The 20,481-nt window shown below is 40.1% G+C and overlaps 1 long non-coding RNA gene across 1 annotated transcript in view; it reads left to right on the top strand.

Annotated features, from left to right (window-relative positions):
• LOC141960667 (uncharacterized) overlaps positions 1–11,810 on the top strand; it is a 152,352-nt gene extending 140,542 nt beyond the window's left edge. Inside the window, exons 2-3 of the long non-coding RNA XR_012633681.1 lie at positions 10,692–10,838; positions 11,710–11,810. This is a non-coding gene — a long non-coding RNA (uncharacterized LOC141960667). The remainder of the gene's footprint in view (positions 1–10,691; positions 10,839–11,709) is intronic.
• The last annotated feature ends 8,671 nt before the right edge of the window (positions 11,811–20,481 follow it).

Here is a 20,481-nt window from a genome sequence, read left to right as displayed (position 1 = left end):
CTCTCCTTGATGCTGCTGATCAGGTGCTAAAGCAGCAAGTGCTTCCCTTCACATCCACATGTCAGATCAAGGTTTCTACTTTGGCATTATGTACAAGGCAAGACAGCAGCTAACACTATCCCCTTGGAATCTGTAGTTTAGGGGGAGATTTAGTCCTCTCAGCCACTCATCTGGCTGGTACAAATACTGTCATCAGCTGCAACTCTTTGCAGGAGTCACAGTCCTGTTTTAAGGAAGCAGCCATGTGTTCTTTGCAGCATGTCCTATGCCCCCAGCAGCCTGCTTTGCTTGTTAGGACTCCAGCAGAGACAGAAACCCTGAGCAGGAGCCTCTTGTCAGCACAGAGCTTGTCCTTTGGAAACTGGCCATAGAGTTGCAGGTAATCTTACTGTAAACCTCCCCAAAGTGAAGAATGAAGGATTCCAGGTGAAGAAAATCTTTCCAATTTTACAACTTTATACGTAGGCAGACATCACTGGGTTTCTTATAAGGTCTTACAGCATTCTTTAATATTTTAGCTGTCTGTAGAATACTCCTTTCTGGCTTTTTTGGGCTCAAAAGGAGAAGTGTATATACATACCAGAAAAATAAAACCATAGTCATGAAGTTATCCAAACAAGAGGAGTGGATTCTCTGCTTTTTGTTGTTTGGGGTTTATTTTAACCTCAAGAAAAGACTGCCTGGGATTTTAACTTTTGGGTGGAAGTCAGCTTTAATTCTTTGCAGTCTGCATCCCTCGTCCCTAGCTGTGGTATCGTTCTGCAGAACATCAAACATTGGAGGGCAATAGTGACCTGTGTTGTTTTAATCTCAGACTAAACGGTTCTTTTGTTTTGTTTTAAAAATGAGCCCTTAACTTCTGTAAGCTCCATTCTTCTCTAGAGCTTTGCAGAAATAAAATACATCAAGAAGGAGGAGGCATAATATGACAAAAGTAGTGGTTTTATTGAAAGAGAGCTTTGTGGTATTTTGCTTTTGAAATGTGTTTAACACAGAGTTTAAGGATTGGCAATTTGTTTAAAGAAATGGGTAAAATATTTAAAACCGCCACTTTATTTAAACTATTGTGCCTCCCTCAGTAAACATTCAGTACATGACTGAACCCTGTATGAACTTGTGCTTGTTGCTGGTTAAATAGATTCTGAGCTTAAATGAAAAGGGGCTGCTATTGAAAACAGGACAAAAAAGTTGCATGTGCATTTTTTTTTTTTTTATTTGCCCACACACAAGCTCTTACCCCCCAAAATACTGCGTTCACAGGATCTTTTATTAAAACACTGTTGGGTTTTTTTTCCTAGGCCTCAAAGTACTAAACTGAAAGCAAGCTGTTAACAGAAATGAGTAATTATTGAAGCTCTAACAGGCAGCTTTCATTGAAGTTGATTACAGCAGCCATATAATCACTTTTACGGATGCTGTAATCACAGTAGCAGGGAATGCTTGACTTGGTTCTTATTGTTTTCACTCAGGGTGGAGGTAGGGGGCCTGCAAGAAACCCGTTTTACCACCTCGGTACAATTTCTGCTGTAAAGGAAATCTACGCAGCACTGAATGAAGCAGAGAATCATTTATTCTCTCTTTATTAGCATTTTCTCCTCCCTCACATGAGAGTCTGTTGGAGTCAGGAAATTGCTGTTATTCAATATGCAAGCCAGAGGTTGTAATGACCATTTGGGAGGGTATGACCAACAATTACAGCCCTTAATGAATAGGAGTAATCTAGTTGAGACTAAACACTAGTAGCAACTCTGGTGCTGTCTCTGGTTAAATTAAAAGAACAGCAATGCAAAGGAAGTTAACAAGAATTAATTAGTTAGATCGAACTGAAAACCTACTCATTAGTGATGTTATAGGCAAAGTAAAAGCCTATCTTCAGTGCAATTAGGTAGACAAATGAATTGTACAACTGACTGATTCACACCTGCTAACAGCTAAGGGCTATAGCTGATATGTATGGGATACACTTTTTACAGTTCATGCATACTTGCATAGTTTAATGGATCTTGCATTCCTGAATTAGCCTTCATTCTTTCACATTTCATTTGTGTATTTGATCCAAACATTAAAGTGTTGCTTATAGATTCTGACGGGTTGCGGCTGTCTACAAGACAGCTTTTAGAAGGGTCCACAGAATTGTAATGTCTGCTTAAACTGCACTGCCAAACAGAAGGGGTCTCAGTTTGCAGATCTTTCTTGTTAATTTTTTCTAAACTATTTAAGGATTTATGTACTTGACAAGTTCTTGATTGTGTTGAAAGTGGACAGATCTGCAAAGAAAGATCACATCATCAGTTAAAAAAATATCTCTGGATTCAGGATTTTGACATTTAGGTGAAGAAAATAATTGGGAAGCAACGGAAAAAGGCAAAATCCTCAGATCTGTGGAGCAGCACCTGCAGGTCTCACTGTCATCAGAGGATGCTGTATTTGCAGGGCAGTCGGGGATTCGTTAAATGCAACCACAATCACAGTGATCAGAAGAGCACAAGGAGATTTTTCCCTCTCCTCATCCTGCATTTTCTTTTCCTGCTCATGACATTAGTCCTAGGCTTAGGCAATGCCTATGTGAGAACTGGGGAGCAGAACCAGACTGTAGTATCTGTCATACCCTCTCCTGTTCCTGCTTCCAAGTGGGTTGGGATTCAGAGGGCACAGTGGTTAATTTGTACACTGTGTTTTTCAGGGGACAAACTGAGAAGCCACACAGTGTACTCTAATCCCTCTCTCTGCTGGCACTTTCTTCATTCCAGAGTCTTATTGTAGAATTTTCTACTTTGTTAATATTTCACAAGAACCCACAGGTCTCTAATGCTCTGTGAAGCTGCCATGATTTCCAGTTCAACTCTATGTTAGGAAGAAACTCATTTACTTCATTGCCATGCACTCGTGTTGTGGACTTAACTCTTTTGGCTGTGTTTTGACAGAGTTTTGGTCTAAAGTGCTTTTATTTATGAGCAAGATTGTTCAAAGGCAAAGCAGACATGGTGGGAAGTGCTTCTGAACCTCAGGGGTTTTTTTTAACAGAGCCTAGAGCCTCTTCTTTTTAACACGTCATAGTTTATTTTATTTTATTTATTTACTTTTTAACTGTCTATCTTAAGGAGAAAATTCCCATAAAGTGAGAGAGGTTGCACTGTAGAATAAATACCCTCTCAGGCTTGGCCAGTTTCAGACTCTTGTTTTCATTTTAAAGGGGGAGGTTTGAATATAAAATACTTGATTTAAAGATTTTTTTATTAGATCTTAACAAATGACATCTCTTATTTACATGCAAGAGACTGACTCCCTAAAAAGCTGCCTGGATATGTAAATCTACTAGCCAGATATACACATAAAATGGATTTTTTGGACTGAAAACCCATGTAAATGTACCTATTACAACAGAAAGACCCCTCTGAGTCCTCTAAAAGCTTTTTTGGTGTATGGCTTCAATGTATGTTTATGGGGGTTTTTTTAAACAAATGGAGCCAAATCCAGGTTTAGTATAATTCTTTATATGTATATATATATATATATATATATATATATATTTGTAACTCTAGCTTTCACCCAAAACTAGGGATAGATGCACTACCCTTGTGCTAATGGGAGCTGTATTGATAGAGGTCACTGTTGCTTTCCCCTAGACATTCCCATAGCCGGAGCAAAAGTCGCCTCCACTACAAAGAGGCATCTGAAGATGTCTGCGGTGAAGCGAAACATTTCCCCTGTCTTTTAACTCCAGTCTCTGGCTCACAGGGGGGCCGAGACTTGGCGCAGGGCTGGGTCTCTGGGAAAGTCTCACCTTCCAGCAGCCTTTCCAGGCTCCTGCCTCCCCTGGAAGGGCTCAGGGCATTGAAGTCATGAGGAGCTGCAGGAAGTCGGGGACTTCTTCAGTGCCTTCCTTCCCCGAGTCTCACGGGTGCAGCCAAGCCAAGCAAGAGATTCGAGCAAAACTGTTCTAAAGTTGCATGAGAGCATTTGAACCCAGTATGTTCCTTATGTTGGGACAAGGCTGTAGTCATTTGAAAGTGGCCAAATGGATTTTTATCAAGGTTTGTTTTTAATAAAGTTATTTCCTTGCTGACAGGCAGGTTTTAACCTTCTGGAAAGAGGGGTTTGTAATAGAAATGTTGACACAACCTCCCTCTAGGGGTGCAGTTGCATTGCTGCAATAATAGTGTGTGGGCAATACAGTAATAGGGCACTGACCCATAACTGACAAGAACCAAGGCTGCAACTGCATTATAAAGGTCATTCTCTTATTTGTGACAATGAAGTGTATTTTTTTGCTCTACTCCCTGAGTTTTGTGTTCTCTCCTCCCTCTCCCACCACCACCCCAAATCCAAATATTTTTAATTCACTAGAGTGTTGAAATTTTTAAGGCTATTTTAAAAAAACTTAAGTACAGGGATTAACCCTGGCTCTTATACCAGCTGATCTGTGTTCAGCACAGGACACACACACACACACACACACACACACACAAAAAAAATCAAAAACAAGAAGGAAAGCCATTTTTGCGGTTTCTAGGGGTCCACCAAAGTTAGCTAGGGTAGTCTCAAGGTTGCTCTAAACTACACCCATCTGCAGTGGTGCTAATGGAGCATGCTGTGAGCCAGATACAAAGAGAAATGGCTCCAAATCTGTTCTGTGTCCAGTTCTGTGTCCAAATCTGTTCTGTGTCATCTTCCATAGTATAGGGTAGGCCTGAAGCTATGAAAACTGTGAGTGTAGGAACTAAACCCCATTTGAACTCTGTATGCACAGCCTCTCCCAAGAAGAGTGACCTTCAGTGATTCACTCGCCTTATAACCTTTTTCTTTCAAATGTTTCGTAAGGAGCACTACACACAGCAGAGACCAAATGAAGGAGCTATGTGCTGCAGTCTGCCTGCATGGCACCATCAAGGTGCCTTCTAGTATCTGAGAACAGTAACCACAATGGTTGATGTCATGAGACTGATTAAAACTAACTGCCCTGCCTGTGAGGTAGAACATTAATTGAAAATGTGCAATTTGTACAATAGGCAGTAGTTAATTATCTGCTTCTTTGAACTGCTTGGTGTTTGGGATGGCTCTGCCTATAGGGAGCAAAGACATGAAACAAAGACACAGACAGTTTGAATGGGTAGTTGATACCATTTAAATGAGTAGGAGCTGTTTTAAAAAAAAGTCTGTTAATTCTTAATGTAATTTTAGATCTAGTTTATAGTAATACTAGTTGAGGTACAATTGCCCTATATAGGGGTTGTTGTCACTAGGTTACATAAGATGACCACCTTAATTTATGCTAAGCATCAGTATTAAAACTTGTTACTTGCTCTATAACCAAATTCTTATCAAGTGAGCTAAAGAAAAATCATTTTCATTTAATTGTGGTATAGGCATTTAGAGTCAAAGATAAACATTTCTGGCTTAACCCAGTAGAGAGCAGTGGTGTGTATACACACCGGACACCTTATGATAACATTAACATTTAATACAGAGAGCCTTGGTTACTTCATTTGGGGGGCTTGAGGTTTTTTATCCTCCCCTATTTCATTTTGAGTATAATACATAGTTTGCAGGCACAAACGCATACACACTGATGCATACAAATTTAGTAAAATGCTTTCTTTATTGGAATTCATTACCTAATTCTTCTCTATTTTCATCTATCAATGATAACCACATGATTGCTGCTGAGTAAAATGTAAAATATCCGATAAACTTCGTCATCATTAGATTCCAAGGATAAAAGCACAAATATTTGACTTAAACATTTATTTACTTCCTAATTCTATGGTAATTTTTTATCTGTATCTCTCTAACTGTATCTGCCTACACAATGAGTAAAGTGTTCATCCATTGTTATCGTTGTTAAGATCAGCACGCAGTTAATCAATCACAGAAAATTGTTTTATATCGTATGCAAAAGATTATTAATGCCTTATTGTGTAAAAGCTTACCTAAGCTGATGTTCTCAAAACTGAAACATTTAATCACATTTGTCATATTTTGGTTTTTTTGCTGAATATACAAGACTATGTAACACTAATTAAAACAGTGTGCAACAAAGAACACACTGGGAATATACTGATGAAGAAGACAGATGCACAGAGAGCGACTTCAGTGGAAATGATCTAAACAGTGATTTTTTTGGTAAAGGAAGAAAGATCAGTCCAAAGCAGAACCCCTATATCTAAGATCCTCAAAATGTCTTAGTAGTTGAAGTCTATGTTGGACGCAAAACTGAACAGGAACTACTAATACACATCCAAAATCTCCTGAGATTTTGGTCCATGGCAACAGATTTCACATGAAACAGCTGGTCTAAGGTGCTCAAATGCCACAGTGATGAGTAATGTGTGAGCATGTGGGAAACTTGATGAGTCTCATGAAATTTCTATTATGAAGGAAATCTTGAAATGGCATCCTGCAAGTGCTATTAAATCTGCAACTGAGCTCTACTCCTGCTTCACCCTCAAACCTTATGAGGACTGTGCTCTGTTGGTTGTTGCTCAGCCACACGAGTGGGGTACATCAGCCACATCACACGGTCCTCATTGCCCTCATATGAAAGGTCACGCTGCTCTCTGTCTCTGTGTTACTCCTTGGTTTTTGGTTTCCTGGACTGGGTGGTGCTCGTCATGAAGCCAAGCCAAGCAGAGTTTGTGTTGCCCGTTGGGGAAGGATGATCAGAAAAAAGCCAAAGGTGATTTTTCCAACTTCTTTGGTTGAGTCACAGACAAAGTTTTGAGGGTTTATTGGATCCTTGGATATTTCTGTATTTGTTTTAATCTACAGCTGGCTGATATGGAGAGACTTGGTTGCTGGTCTCTGCTCCTTGAGGTGCCTGTTTCTGTTCGAGGAATGTCTCTGAATTGCCCATTTCTGGAGGAGCAGGAGGCTGGGGCTCACAGGGGAGCATCCTGCTGTCAGGCTGAGCAGCATGGCCAGCTTCACGCAGCGCCTGGGATGAGGTTATTGGTGGCAAACCAGCACCAGTGCTGGGCAGCGAGGTCCTGCCGCTCACCCTGCCTCTGCGGAGTTTTGAAGAGCTGAACTTGCGGCTGACCCCTGCCACACAGGGAGTCCCAGGGTGTGGGGGGCAGCAGCTGCTAGTAGGGTGGATGGAGGGAGGCAGCTGTGAGGTGAATCGTGAAACCCACCTTCCTTGCGCAGGTGGCACGATGGGCCTCAGCCCAGAGCAGAACGCTGCCGACCAGCAGCTCAGATCGCAGCCCCTGGTGCACTCTGGGTGGGAATCAGTGACGGGTCTGGCAGCAGAAGCTTGGCACAGACACAAGGGGAGCTGTATTCAGGCAGCTGCCGCTGCCATCGCCCCTCAGTCGCTCCCCCTTGCTCCGGCTGGTGTCAGAGCTCTCTTCCTTTTCCCTTGTGCTTCCTCTCTTCACAACATTATGGTAACTTGGTAGCTAATTAGCAGGCTAAGGCTCTTGGACTGAAGAAATTGAATCACTGGCTTTTTATTTCCACAACCGTTTGAGGCCATTACAGCAGTACTTGTTCTCAGTCCTGCACTTTCCTCCTCTGCTGGTACGGGTATTGGTGCGCAGACCAGGGGAATGGTGCCAGCTAAACCCTCCCAGGAAGAGAGGGTGCTTATTTTTGATGTAGAGTCACGTCTGCACTGGGGACAATGCAGGAATGAGAATCAGCAGCCAGCAAGTGAGTGGTGGCTTAAGAGCTCATGGAACAGTGGTACCAGTAGGCTACTCTGTTCAAATACAATGTGCTGTAGGGTCACTGAATGAAAAGTTACTTAGGAATGAGTAATGCCATCTGTGTGTATGGAAAGGGGAACTGTGCTTGGGAAAACACCAGTTCAGGAAAAGTTTAGGCACTGATCCTGACCTCCAGGTGACCAAAGTGGCAACTGCAGTCTTCACTCTATAAACAGGGAAGCAGTGAGCAATGAGGGGAGATTTTCCCTTTGTGCTTATTATTATGAGGCTGGGAATCTGTGTTCAGCTTTGGTGTTCCTATTTAAATAAGGAGGTTAAGTGCAAAAGTAGCACTACAATTAGGGACTGGACAAAATGGTTTACAGTGAGTGGCGCTTCACAATATCAGTAGATGATTAAGAGTTAACAGTATAATGTATGTCCCAGGAAAAAAAGTTACATGTATGACACTGTGTAAGCTAGTAGAGAAGGACATAGCAAGGAGTGGTGGCTTCCCAGACAAAGCATGGCAGTCTAATTACAGATAAGACCCATACTTTCAACGATGAAAGTGATTAACTACAAGGAGAGGCTACAACGGAAAGGATTACACTCTGTAACCCTTGATTTCTTTTGCAGAAAACATCCAGCACCTGGCAAGTCGTGCCATTCAAATGCAATTAGCGTTCTTCCATGTTCACCTTGATCAGAGGGTCTGACATCTGCCTCTTTCATTTACCTGTTCAGAATTTCCCAAGCTGTTGATGGAAAGCAGTTTGACACAGTGGAAGAGCGCTGAAATGCATCACTAAAAGTTCTTTTAGTTGAGTTTTACTAGTCTTAACTACCTGCAATTCTGGCAGTTAACAGCTCTGAAGGATTAAAAGCTTGCTTGCCTATAACGTTTCTGTTTAAAGGAACTTTAATTTCCACAATGAGTTTTTAGTTTTTTACAACTGAGACTTAACATTTTTATCCGCATGAAAATGGGAAAATCTTATGGACAATATGGGTGATTGTCTGTTGAAACAAAACATGCTATGGACTTAGTACATTGCAAGATGAAGTTCCTGTCTTTTATCAGTAATTAATACAACTATTAAAGTGTTACATCAAAATTAGAATAAATATCGTCTGGGAAACTTCAGTGTGAGAGTGGTCCTCTTTTGGGTTTTGTTATACACATTTGACTTTGCAAATAATTTTCTAATTTTTTTACCCCTTGGAACTGTCTGTGGGAGGTTTAGTTTGTTTTTTCTTCTCTGCTCTTCTGTTCCAAGTTGACATTTTTTCAACTCTACTCTGGTGAAGTATATTAGCTCCACTTCTCACTGCTCCAATATATTTTGCTTGGGATAGACATGCATATTTAATAACTAGGAGAAGGATTCTTTCTAGATGCCATAGAATTGGATTATCATCCCATTAGGCATGAGGCCTCATGTAACCAAGGACACTTAACTTTTGACCTTTGTGAGAAAGATCATTTAATTTAACTGCTCTTTGTATATAGCTGAACCAGGTGAATCTGGGAAATTCTCAACTCAGTTTTATGTTTGTTTAACAAATCAGGAAGGGCTTTTAGCTGGAACAGCTGTGATTTTCATCTCTTTTGATACTATCCTAATACATCCTCAAATCCCTGCCTAAGATTTATGTCCCGTATATGGGAAGAATTGCAAGGAGATAGACAGATAGATTAGATAGATTACACTCAACTATATGATATGCCTAGATGTTTATCAAAGCTCTGTAATGACCGTATAAACCTAGATGATAACACAGATTTGGCTGTGGCTCAATCCTTAAATTTAAAATGAAAATGTCATTTGAAACCCAAATGAAAGAACACATTTAGCTACACTTTAAAGTACACAGCAGGTTTGGGGCATATGTGGGTGGTATATGAGAGTTTCAACCTCTCTATTTGTACAGCAAATGTACAGTGGGCAATCACAGCCTGCTAAGACTATATAAGTACAAGCAGCTTGGGTAGGCACAGACCACACATCCAGGCATGTGAATGGCCTTTGTACTTCCTGAAATAAGTCAGTGATTGCCCAGTAAAGCCTACAGGTTAGCTGACAAATTGCAAAATTTTGTTAACAGCAATTATTTGAATCATTACTCAAAAGCAGCAAAGGAAGTTGCTAGGTTCATTTGCAAGATCCAGATTTCCTTTGGGGGCATGGAGAAGAAAAGGGAAGAGACAAAGAGACAAGCAAATTTATTTCTACCACCTTGGTATGTTAGTTTGTAGGTTTACTGGAAGTGCAAAGAGTTTTCTCAATGCCTTAAGCACAAGCTTGTCTTTAGTAAACAAATTATACCATTGTGGACAGCAGTGTGGTTCAAAATCCCATATATTAATATAAAAATCTGTCTAGATCTTTGTGGAAGTAGGTACATTTCTTTGGAGTTTCTTTCAACTATTTAAAATGCATTAAATGCATCATGGAAAACATCACATCCCTGAATTATTTACACCTATTTCCTAATGAGGAAATTGGTCTTTCTTTTTCTGACTACCAGCAGTAGCTTTCTGGTAGTGTGCTGTTTCATCCAGTAAAGTGTGTAGGTACATTTTCTCTGGGATACCTGGTATAGTTCACAACTTCACTTTTATACATGCAACTGAACATTTAGTAAATGACAAACGCAATTCATATGGTCTATTAAATTCTTTTTGCTCTTACAAAATGAGCAGGAGCCCTGTATGCCAGATAAATATTTGTCCATTTTGTTTTCATTTTAGAAACTATTAAAAATGTCCTGCAAGATTTTCCAAGGGAGAGCTTCCTTATTCATGGATATGCTCTTCTTCAATAATAAATTTTCCTGTGAAGTCCAGATACTTACACCTCAAAGTACTTGATTTCAAAGCTGGATCAAGCAGCGGAAGACATTTTATAAATGGCTAAAAAAGGAAGTCTATCCATCTTTTTAAAATGCCTTTAGAAAACATTTACTTACAATATTTCATTTTTTTTTCTATGTGAATAATCACAATGTGAATTATTTTATCTCTTTTCGTTTCCATAGATGCTTCACTTCATGGTTGGTTCCATTGTTACACATTTTCATTCCGGCTTTTGAAAACCCAGCAACAAATGGATAAAGATTTTACCATTCATCCAGTCTGTAGCCTCCAGTCCAAGGCATTATTACATGTTGTTCAAATGTTTTCAGGTATGGTGAATTCAACTGAAATTAATCCATAGAGAATAATTTGTCTAATGGACTAAAAGCTGGTGGCAAAGTATAATTCTGTTTCTCTGGTATGTGAATTTTGTTTGATTGATTTCCTAAATATTGAAAACTCAAATCCAGAGATTTTGGAAATCATTTGACTTATAACAAATGAAATTGAGTTTCAGTCTTCTATAACAATAGCTCTCAGAGGGCTACAGGACATACTATCTTAATAGGTAAGCCAATAAAAATATTGAGCTTTGAGCTGCTTTACTTTCCCTTATTTTAAACACAAACTAAATTTTATGGCCTTGATACTACATTTATCTAACTTTTGGCAAACACATGTCTTTGCAGGATTGTGGCATGTGTTGGTAGAGAAGTATAAATCTAGCTTACAAGGGGCATGTGGTGGTCTGCATGTGTACACATCATCTTTCTTCTGTTCTCACCAGGACCACCATGGCCTTAACTGAAAAGAAGCATGCTATATAGAAATCTGCCCTGTGTAATGGCAAGGATATAAACAAATGCAACAAACTGCCTCAATTTAGCGGTAGAAATGTATGAAAAAAAAATTATCTGTGATCATTTTGTCCAGACTCACTCTCTGTAAGTTAGAAAGTATGCTTGTATTGGGTTCAAGAATTACAAATGCAGCATAAGCACAATACAACAACCATAAGCTGCTGGGAGCTGCCAGCATTATTTATTCAGAATGTCTGGCTGTCCAGCCTTGGATGACCCAGCATTATCACACTCTGAAATTAGGAACATTGGTTTTGTAATTTGCCTGTGCTGGATCTGAGTTTTCACAACATATAGTTTACACAATAATACTACTTATAGATCTTTCATTTTTCTACAGAAATTAATTGCCTGTACCACAATGATTTATAGTCAGACTGAACATGATTATTAATTTTCCTGATGATTGTACCAGTGGGCGGCAACAAATCTACTCCTGATAGGACCAGCTTTGAAATGCTGTGAAAACTAAAATGTCCATAAGGTAATAACAACTAATTTTTACCTTAATCAACTTACACTTTAAAAGAATTTAATATAGGGCACTTGTGCCTTGTGGGGAAACTTGTTTGAAACCTACTGTAAGGTGCTGAGTTATTTATGAGAATAATTATACATTTGTTACTTGCGTTTGTACTGGGAAATCAGGTTCTGAAATTAGACCAAAATACCATTAAAAATGAAGTCAGTGTTGTATATGTTAGAAACTCCAGCTCTGAAGTAAATAGTATTTAACAGAGAAAAGAGCAGCAGTTATCATGAAATCTTTAACAAAGAAAAGAACAGTGGTTATTAGGGAATATTAAAGCTTGACAAACTCAGCTCATATTTTCAGGCTTGTTTCTGCTTAGTGATGCCTTTGAGCTAGAGGAGGATCAGCCCAGTGTTTCTCTGAGCTCCCTGATGATGGGGAGAAAGTGTGCACACAGCTATCCCTCTGGACTGACATCTTTCTGCATGGCGTGGGCTGCCCTTCCCTTGCCGGACTGGTTCTTAGCTTTGCTGAGCTGTAGCCTTGTAGCCTGTCTCCCTGACCCAACACCCAAGCCTGCATGCCACTACGCCACAGGCACAGTGCCTGAACCTCCCTCCCAGGAGAGATGGAGCCAGTCTTGTCCCCCTCCAGAGAAACTTGCTGGAGAGAGGCAAAGGATCCAGCTTAATGGAAAGGGGAAAGTGGGCAGATCCGCATGGAGCAGCCCAGGCCTGCAGAGGGGTTGTGCACCAAGCACAAATTTTAATGGTCAGGTGTAATTTCCTATTGCCTGGTGAGATGCAGCCTGGTGTGGAGGCTGGCAGGGGATCCTGGTGATGCCACTTCTAGACTTCACTCTCTGTTCCTGAGAAAGTGACTTCATGCTTCTGGGCCTGAGTGTCCTCATCTGCAGAGTGGTGCTTCTTCCCTTGTAAAGCACTTTGATGTAGGGATGAAACCGGCTGCCTAAGAGACAACTGGTGACTGTATTACTCGAGATGCATGACAGGTGTGAATTTTGGTTGTAGAAACTTATGCACATTTTGCACACAGTCTGCTTGTTTCTTCCAGTTTTGGACAATAATCTGTGCAAAATGCCATCCAGCCTGTAGGGGTTTGCAAGGCCTTGCAGTTGGAGTACTGTTTACACAGGATTTGCAGTTTTTGAAAATTTACCTGTTGTTCCTCTTATGGAATACAGGAGTACAGAGCTTAGTTGTGCTTTGGCTTCTTTCTGGGAGAGCTTGAAGAATCACAGAGCGTATATGACACAGTGTGATAAAATGCCAGAAATATTTTGTTCTTTTTTTCTTCCCGTGATTAGTGGCATTATGCAGTTATGCAAATAATCTGTTATTTATATCTAGACACATTATGCAGTTATGCAAATATTCCATAAATAATTAATATTTCCCACAGTTATTTGGGGGGAAATATTCCCCCAAAGCATGTAACATCAGCTGTTTAATATGCCGCATGTATTGTACACACTTCTAGTTGTGTTGTACCTCAGGTACCCAGCTCAGTGAGGCTCCCAAACTCCAGTGCATGGGCCAGTAGCAGTCTTTAGAATCCAGCAGGGCTGTGGCTGCTTGTATAGAGCAGACTGTTATCATGTGTTAGTTTAGCTCCTCTTCTGTCTTCTTTTCCTCTGCTTTGTTTAGATGTAAGCAGTGGCGTAAGGTACTGCAATCCTGGTGTTTGCTGCAGAGCACCAGGTAGGTGGTGAGCTCAAAGAGAATTATTCATACTAACCACTTTTAAACATTTTGCTGAACTGCAATTCAGAGTGCAACACAGGAACCTGAGAGCTAAACTGCCAATGAAGAGGAGAGACCTGGGTGCTTTAAGAGCGCCTAAGTTACAGGCCTAGACCTTAAAAGGGTGAAAAACATCCAGTATCTTTTTCTTCTGGACTAGGCTATAGGGATGCCTAGTTGGAGTGGGTGGCAGGAGGCTACTGAATCATCTTTAGCCACATAGTGATGTTATGAGGACATACAGAGAAGGTTTTGAGGAATGTAGTAGTGGGAAAATACTTAGAAGCAGAAAAGGATATGAGCCGAGCAAGTGAGGAGTTGACTGTGTTCTGCCCGATGAGCTTCTGGTGTGGACCATTCAGACATTCAGATGATGCAGTATTTGCTTGATTTTAACCAAAGTGGAATGTTGTTGTCAAAGCCCAGAGGAAACATCCATTTCCTGCAAGGGGGAAAAAAAAAAAAAAGAAAGAAAGTCCTTACTGATAACTTTGTTTGCTCTTATACTTTTAAAACCATTTTGAAAATGGTTACATAGTAACAGAAACTCCCACCATTTCTTCCAAATCCGATTCTTCCCTTTAGGAACTGAAGTATATAAGAAAATAACAGAGAGAAAGCAAGTACAGAAGAAGAAAAAGTACAAAAAATAGAAAGGAAGTAGTAATGAGACAAATAAAGAGAATACCACACAAAGGAAAAGAAATGACAGATAGAAAGGAGACTTGGAAAAAGAAGAAGGGAAAGAAGAGGAATAAGAGAAGCAGGACAAAATAAAAGAGCCCAGAAGAAAAACAGAGATCATGACTACTTGAGGAGAAGACTACAGTGAAGGATGGAAAAGGCATGGAAATAAATTAACAGAAACCAGTGGTTTGAAACATGCGAGTAATTGTGACTGGAAAGCACCTAAAGAAGGGGAAACAATGCCAAAATAGCTGGGGACATAAAGTGAACAAAAAGGAGAGTGGAAAATGCAATAGAATATTCATTGTATGACATATAGGATTGTGTTAAGATTTAGTGTGACTTTGGATATTCATAAATGTGCCACTTTCTCATGTGGATTAGTATTGCCTGAAGTCCTATGTTGCCTGTATCACTCTTTGGCTGTATTGCTGTTAAAAGCAGGACTGATTTCTTGGCTTAAAGACAATGAAAGTTTTACCATTTATGGTAAATTTATGCAGCTATCCAGCAGCCCTCTTCCTCTTGTCCCTCCTCCTTCGCCCACTCCTTCATACTTGAGTACTGTACTAGATGAATAGGCACCATAAAGAGGTAGGACTCATACAGCTCTCATAAAATCCAGCTTCCCAGCTTCCAAAAGGTTATCTATTCAGGCTCTGCCTATCTCCTGCTATCTAATGCAGAGTGAACACTCTGTTTACATTTCTCATATATTTTCCAATCTGCATAAGTCACAGAACAGATTAATAGCCCTACAAAAGTTTGACCTTCCATTCATTTTATGTTAAGCCTTCTGTCTAAGGGGTCGCTTTGTATTTAATGGAGACAAAATTCTTTTCCCATCATTTCCCAGTGAGAAAAGCATAATCTGCATGCATCCCACTTTAGCAGATGGCTTCCCCTATATCTCATGTATAGAATTAAGAGCAAAGATGGCATGAACCACTGAGCTTGGCCCAGACTCCTCCTAAAGTTCATCAGGATGCGTGCATTTGAGCAAGTCTTGCTGTTTATATTTCTGGGGGAAATCCAGATGAAATTCACTGGTTATAATAAATACAAATTAAAACAGACAAATTGTCTGACTTAGCTTTGAGTTTTGGGGTTGATTCAAAACCCAAAGTAATGCCATGGATGTATGAAGGGGAATGAAGCCTGAGTGAACAATAGAAATACAGTATTTATTGTATTTTAATTGCACCCCATCCAAACCACAGCTCTGTCACCAGCCGAGAAGGAGACAAGGAGGAGTGTGGGCCTTATGCTCTGCTCTGATTTGTGTTTTCAAACCGGTGTCACATAGGCAGGGCGACACCATGTGAGTGCCCCTGTGTAGGCAGGGACCACTAGGCACAGGGCACACCAATCATGGCTTCACGTCCCTTCAGCAACCGTCCTTTGAGGAAGATGCCAATGGAGGGGGTGCACAGTGGCTGCAGCAGCCTGGTTTTACACCCAGTGCAAGAGATGCCTGCAGACAGCTAGTTAAACAACTTCCACCGCCTCAGTGCCAGGACTGCCGCGAGGAGATGGAGGGCACCAAGCATGTAGTTCCTGCAGTTCAGGATGCTGACAGCCCAGCCTGAAGAAATCCAGTTATTTTTTAATTTTAGCTCTAGTATTTCTTGCCATGTAACAATAGCCAGTGTCTTGAGGATAAGAGAGTGTGAGAAGAAGCAAATCTTTGTGTGGGGGTGATGGAAAGTTGGAGAATGTTGAGTGTAGTGGGGACTGCTAAGCACAGCTGCAGGCACTGGAAGCAACATGTTCTCTCCTTGTTAGGCTTGTAAAATAAACGGGAGTGGTCTGTACACACCACTGTGGCAAAAGTCCTAATTTCTCTATAGTCAAATGTGTCTCTAACATACATCAGAGTGCCTGGAACATTTAAATCAGAATTGTGCCCTATTTTAGGAGAACTATGCCCAGGACTAAGCAGGGAAGGACAGACGGACTTTCCAGATGTTCTGGCAAGACGATGTCTAGCTTTTCCAGGGGACGGGGAGGAGAGCTAAGTCTTCGAGATCTATCTGTGGCCCAGAAGAAAGGTTCACTCTAAAGAGGATAAACTCTTGGCTGCCGGCTTGGCCAGGAGTTGCCATGCTTGGGGCTACTCATCTGGGCTGAAGGTGAAGGGATTTCTCTGAAGTCCATGGAAGCTATACCAAATCTTCTACCAAGTGAACTGGGGTATTTTTCTAAGATGTTCTTGCTGATTTGTACTTTGTTATCACTAGTACAAACTGAAGTTTGTCAGTTTGGTTTTGGTCATTTGTGGTTTGGTTTTCATTTGATTTGGCTTTCCATGCTTTGGTAAGAAGAATTAATAGTAATGCTGTTGAATTTTACAATTACTTAAAATAAAAAGGTCATACAGAATATTTACTGGTTTAGTGTCATAGGAGAAGGAAAAATTGTGCCAGGGAAGAACTGAATTTATCTGGAAGTTCTCTGTTATGTTTTGTGCTCATTTTCCTTTTTCTTGTACTCTTTGTTAGAGATCTGATTTTTAGAACAGCAGAGATTTCTTTGAAATGAAAATGTTTAAAGGAATCCACTAACCATTGTCCTTGTTAGTTGGAAATGAATGCTTATTGATCAGAAATATTGATCTAGCACTTTAGATTAAAACAATACTTTTGGTAGTGCAGTCAAAAGAGTTTAAAGACTAAAGTAAAAATGTAACTTCCACTGGCTACCAAGTGATCGATCGTAACTGATACCACTGCCTTGGAACATAAGTTTACTGTGACATCTCTTATCTCCACTGAAGAGTTTGCCCTCATTGCTTTGTGCATTATGTATAAATGATTTATGTCAGCTTTAACATTTTTTAGAAACAACTTTCATTGTCTCCCGTGCATTTGCAGTGCTGAAAATTACTTATATTAAAGAATTTCTCATCCAGAATGTAGTAATTAAGAGTAAGAACAGTCTCCAATAGCTCCAGCCTTCATCTGCTATTACATCCATATAGGATAGCCCAGAAATAAACAACCTGTGGTAACTCTTAAGCAGATGTAATAGGCCAGATTTTCTCCTCAGTCCCACCTTTACGACTTTATTCACTTCAGCAAAGGTGGGTGGGTGTGACTGGTCACTGAACTTGCCTGATATCCCTTCTACCAGAGCAAATACTTGCTAGTGGAAAAAAAGTTCAGAAACATTATAAACAAACTCTGAAATATGACAAAGATTGGACGCAACACTTCTACTATTACTATTACAGGAAAAGGAGGAAAAAACCCATTATCTGGATAACGTAAAGAGCCTGGGAGCCTGTTGCCCATCAGAATTTATTGGGGACTTGATGCAAAAGTAGACAAATGAGGTTGTTAAGTGACCCCTTAACTGGAGGCCATAAGAGTTTGTGCAGCCGTGTGTCATGCCTGCCTCTAAAAAGCAATATGAAATGCTCTGAACTAAAAAATCCTTGTGCCTGGCTTTCAGAGCAGCAGTCCCATGGCTGTTAAGAAAAAATATGTGCCTGCTGGGACTGATAATAGCTGATCATCACCACCTATCCCATTGCAATGCTTCTCAGTACACTTTATTTTTTCAGCAAACAGAGAATGTATATTTTGCTTTTGCATGGGGCTAGATTACAAGAAATACTATGCTTGCATAATAGTGTAGCAATTCTTTTACTACTAACAATCAGTTTACTAATGCACAATCAGTGACAAATATCTATATATCTATATAGAAAAATAGAAATACTGAATGAATTAATTCACTTGCTTTTCCTTGTAAGCTAGATGTATCTTTCAATACTGGCACATCTTGCTAAGACCAGTAGTGGAGACAGAGGGACTCAGTGATTCTCTTTCGAAATGAAAAAAATAGGAGGGAAGTGTATTCAGCACATGATGAGAACCTGAATATTTTCTCTGGAATGAAAGTGGGTTTGTATGTGAGTCTTGAGGCCCAAGGAAACCCAGGGCAAAATTAACTCTAAAATGAAGGCTCATCTTCGTCTTCAAAATCTTAACAAAGGTATTTCTTCCCTACCTCTACTCCTAAGCAGAAGTGTTTCTCATATACTGATCTGTTATTTCATGAACTTTGCAATGGCCAAAAGAAGGCCCACAGAGGGTAGAGCAAAATTCCCAAATCTCTTTACAAAAGCAAACTGAATTTAGAGCACTCCCACATTTCATGGCAGTGGGAGCAACTTGGGGTTTCCAAGCTGTAAACAGAAGAAAAATTGAAACCACTGGATGTGATTCTTCACGCCAGGCATTTCCCAATGAAGTTGTATCATCAAAATACCAGTATAAAAGCATGGAGAAGCAAATTCTCCAGATTGTGCAGTAATTGCATAGAAGTAAGACATGACTTACCAGTAAATATCTATCTGTGGTTTTCATTCTGGTTAAGAGTGATCTTTCTAGCTGTTCAGGCAGGACTGCTGATTCATATATTTCCCCATATTTTGATTTTCATTTTAAGCCACCATTCCAGGCATTAATGTGTTAATTGTCAGGGTTGTATAAATTTTAGTAAAGCCATATTATTTTTGCATGGCAACTATTAAAAATATTTTTCCTCTTAATTTCACAAGGGATGTTGAGACTTTCAGAGTTTTTCCCTCTTGCAGAAGGGAATAATTTAGATTTTCTTCCATCCCTGTCAGAAGTTGAACAGACGAACAAAACAGATTCTTCAGAGACAATTTTACACGGAGTTACATCCATCCAATTCAATTATAAATTAAATTGACTAACGAACCATAGCTCATTATGGGAATCAATTACTCAGAACTGTCTTTGGACCAAAAATGTGGAAAATAAAAAATAATGGTCATACTTCAATATACCAGATTGTCAGTGTTTGAAAGCTCTGTTTTTCTCAAGCTTGGCATAGACCATCGCCAAAAAGAAATGATAATCATTTGTTTTACTGCTTGTAGAGATGTTCCTGCTTTATGAAGACTAGTTAATTCTTGAGTTTGATCTCTTTGGGACCAGCACCTCGGGCTTTTTTGAGATGACAGGCCAACCCTGGAGTAATGTCATCACATGGGGATCTTTCAGATCAACTTATGCAAATGTGTTATTAAAAGAAGCCACATTTTAGCCTCTGGTGCAACCCAAACAATAGTAGTGGAAAATGCTATGAGGTAGTATTGGAGGCATTTTCTTAATAAAATCATTCTTGTGACATAGTCATAGTTGGCACCCCCCCTCTGGAGTGTTTTTAGCTGGAATATGTAGTAAAAGTAAATGTAATAAAGACAGAGAAGTGAACCCTGTTAGTTTAAGACTGGTGTGAAATGATGGTGAAGGATTATTTAAAGTCCCTAAATAAAGTCCTTAGTACAGAGGAACGAACGCATACAGAATAGCTGTTTAGTATAGCTGATAATATAATTTGGATGAAATATGTTGGCCTGGGCGGTGTTGAGGGCAGCACACACAGAAGCGTGTGGTGGATCACTACACCAGAGCACAAGGACGGCTCCAGCACTGCTCTGGACATCAGCCTGCTGGGAAGCAAGGACAGCAGAGCTTCCTCAGCTGCTTTGCCGGTTCTTCTGACATAGCTTTCCATCGGCCGGTATGTGAAGAAAAGCGTCAAGTAAAACGCATTTTACAGTTCATGTGTCAGACCCCCAGCCTCTGAAATCTCTAACAGCTAAGCATTTTCCTGATATAACTCAGCTGGATTAAACCAAAGTTTTTCACTGATGTTTAGCCATTACAAGACTTTGCAAATGAGATAATCCTAATCTTTGTGAAGTATGCTTCATTGCTTGGTTATTTGAAAAACATTCTAGATGGCATGTTGTATAAAATCTTGTTGCATCTTCCTTCCCTTTCCTCCCGCAGGCAGGGTGGGAGGGCTGCCTCTCTCATTAGGGCTGGCTGTGCTCTCACAGTGCATTTTTCATGAATGGGAGCAGGTCTGAGGGAAGGCAGGCTGGAAATCAGGCAGACAGTTTTACCTTGAGTTTGCTTTAGACTGAACGGTTCAAAATGAGGCTCAGCTGGGAAGTCTAATAGGTGAATGACCCATGCCTTCCTCACCACCATTATTGCTTATAATCGATCAGAATTTTAAATGCATATATCTAATATGTATCAAATGTGGAATATTAATGAGTTGCAGAAATATTTTGCATTAGGGACGTGCTCACTAAAATGTCAGTGTTACCAGACAGCCAAGACTTTTCCCCCCGATAATT

This window comes from Athene noctua, chromosome 5 (assembly GCF_965140245.1).
Source record: "Athene noctua chromosome 5, bAthNoc1.hap1.1, whole genome shotgun sequence".
Classification (NCBI taxonomy): domain Eukaryota; kingdom Metazoa; phylum Chordata; class Aves; order Strigiformes; family Strigidae; genus Athene; species Athene noctua.
The sequence above is the reverse complement of the archived record's forward strand: the minus strand, read 5'-3'. Positions and strand labels throughout refer to the sequence as shown.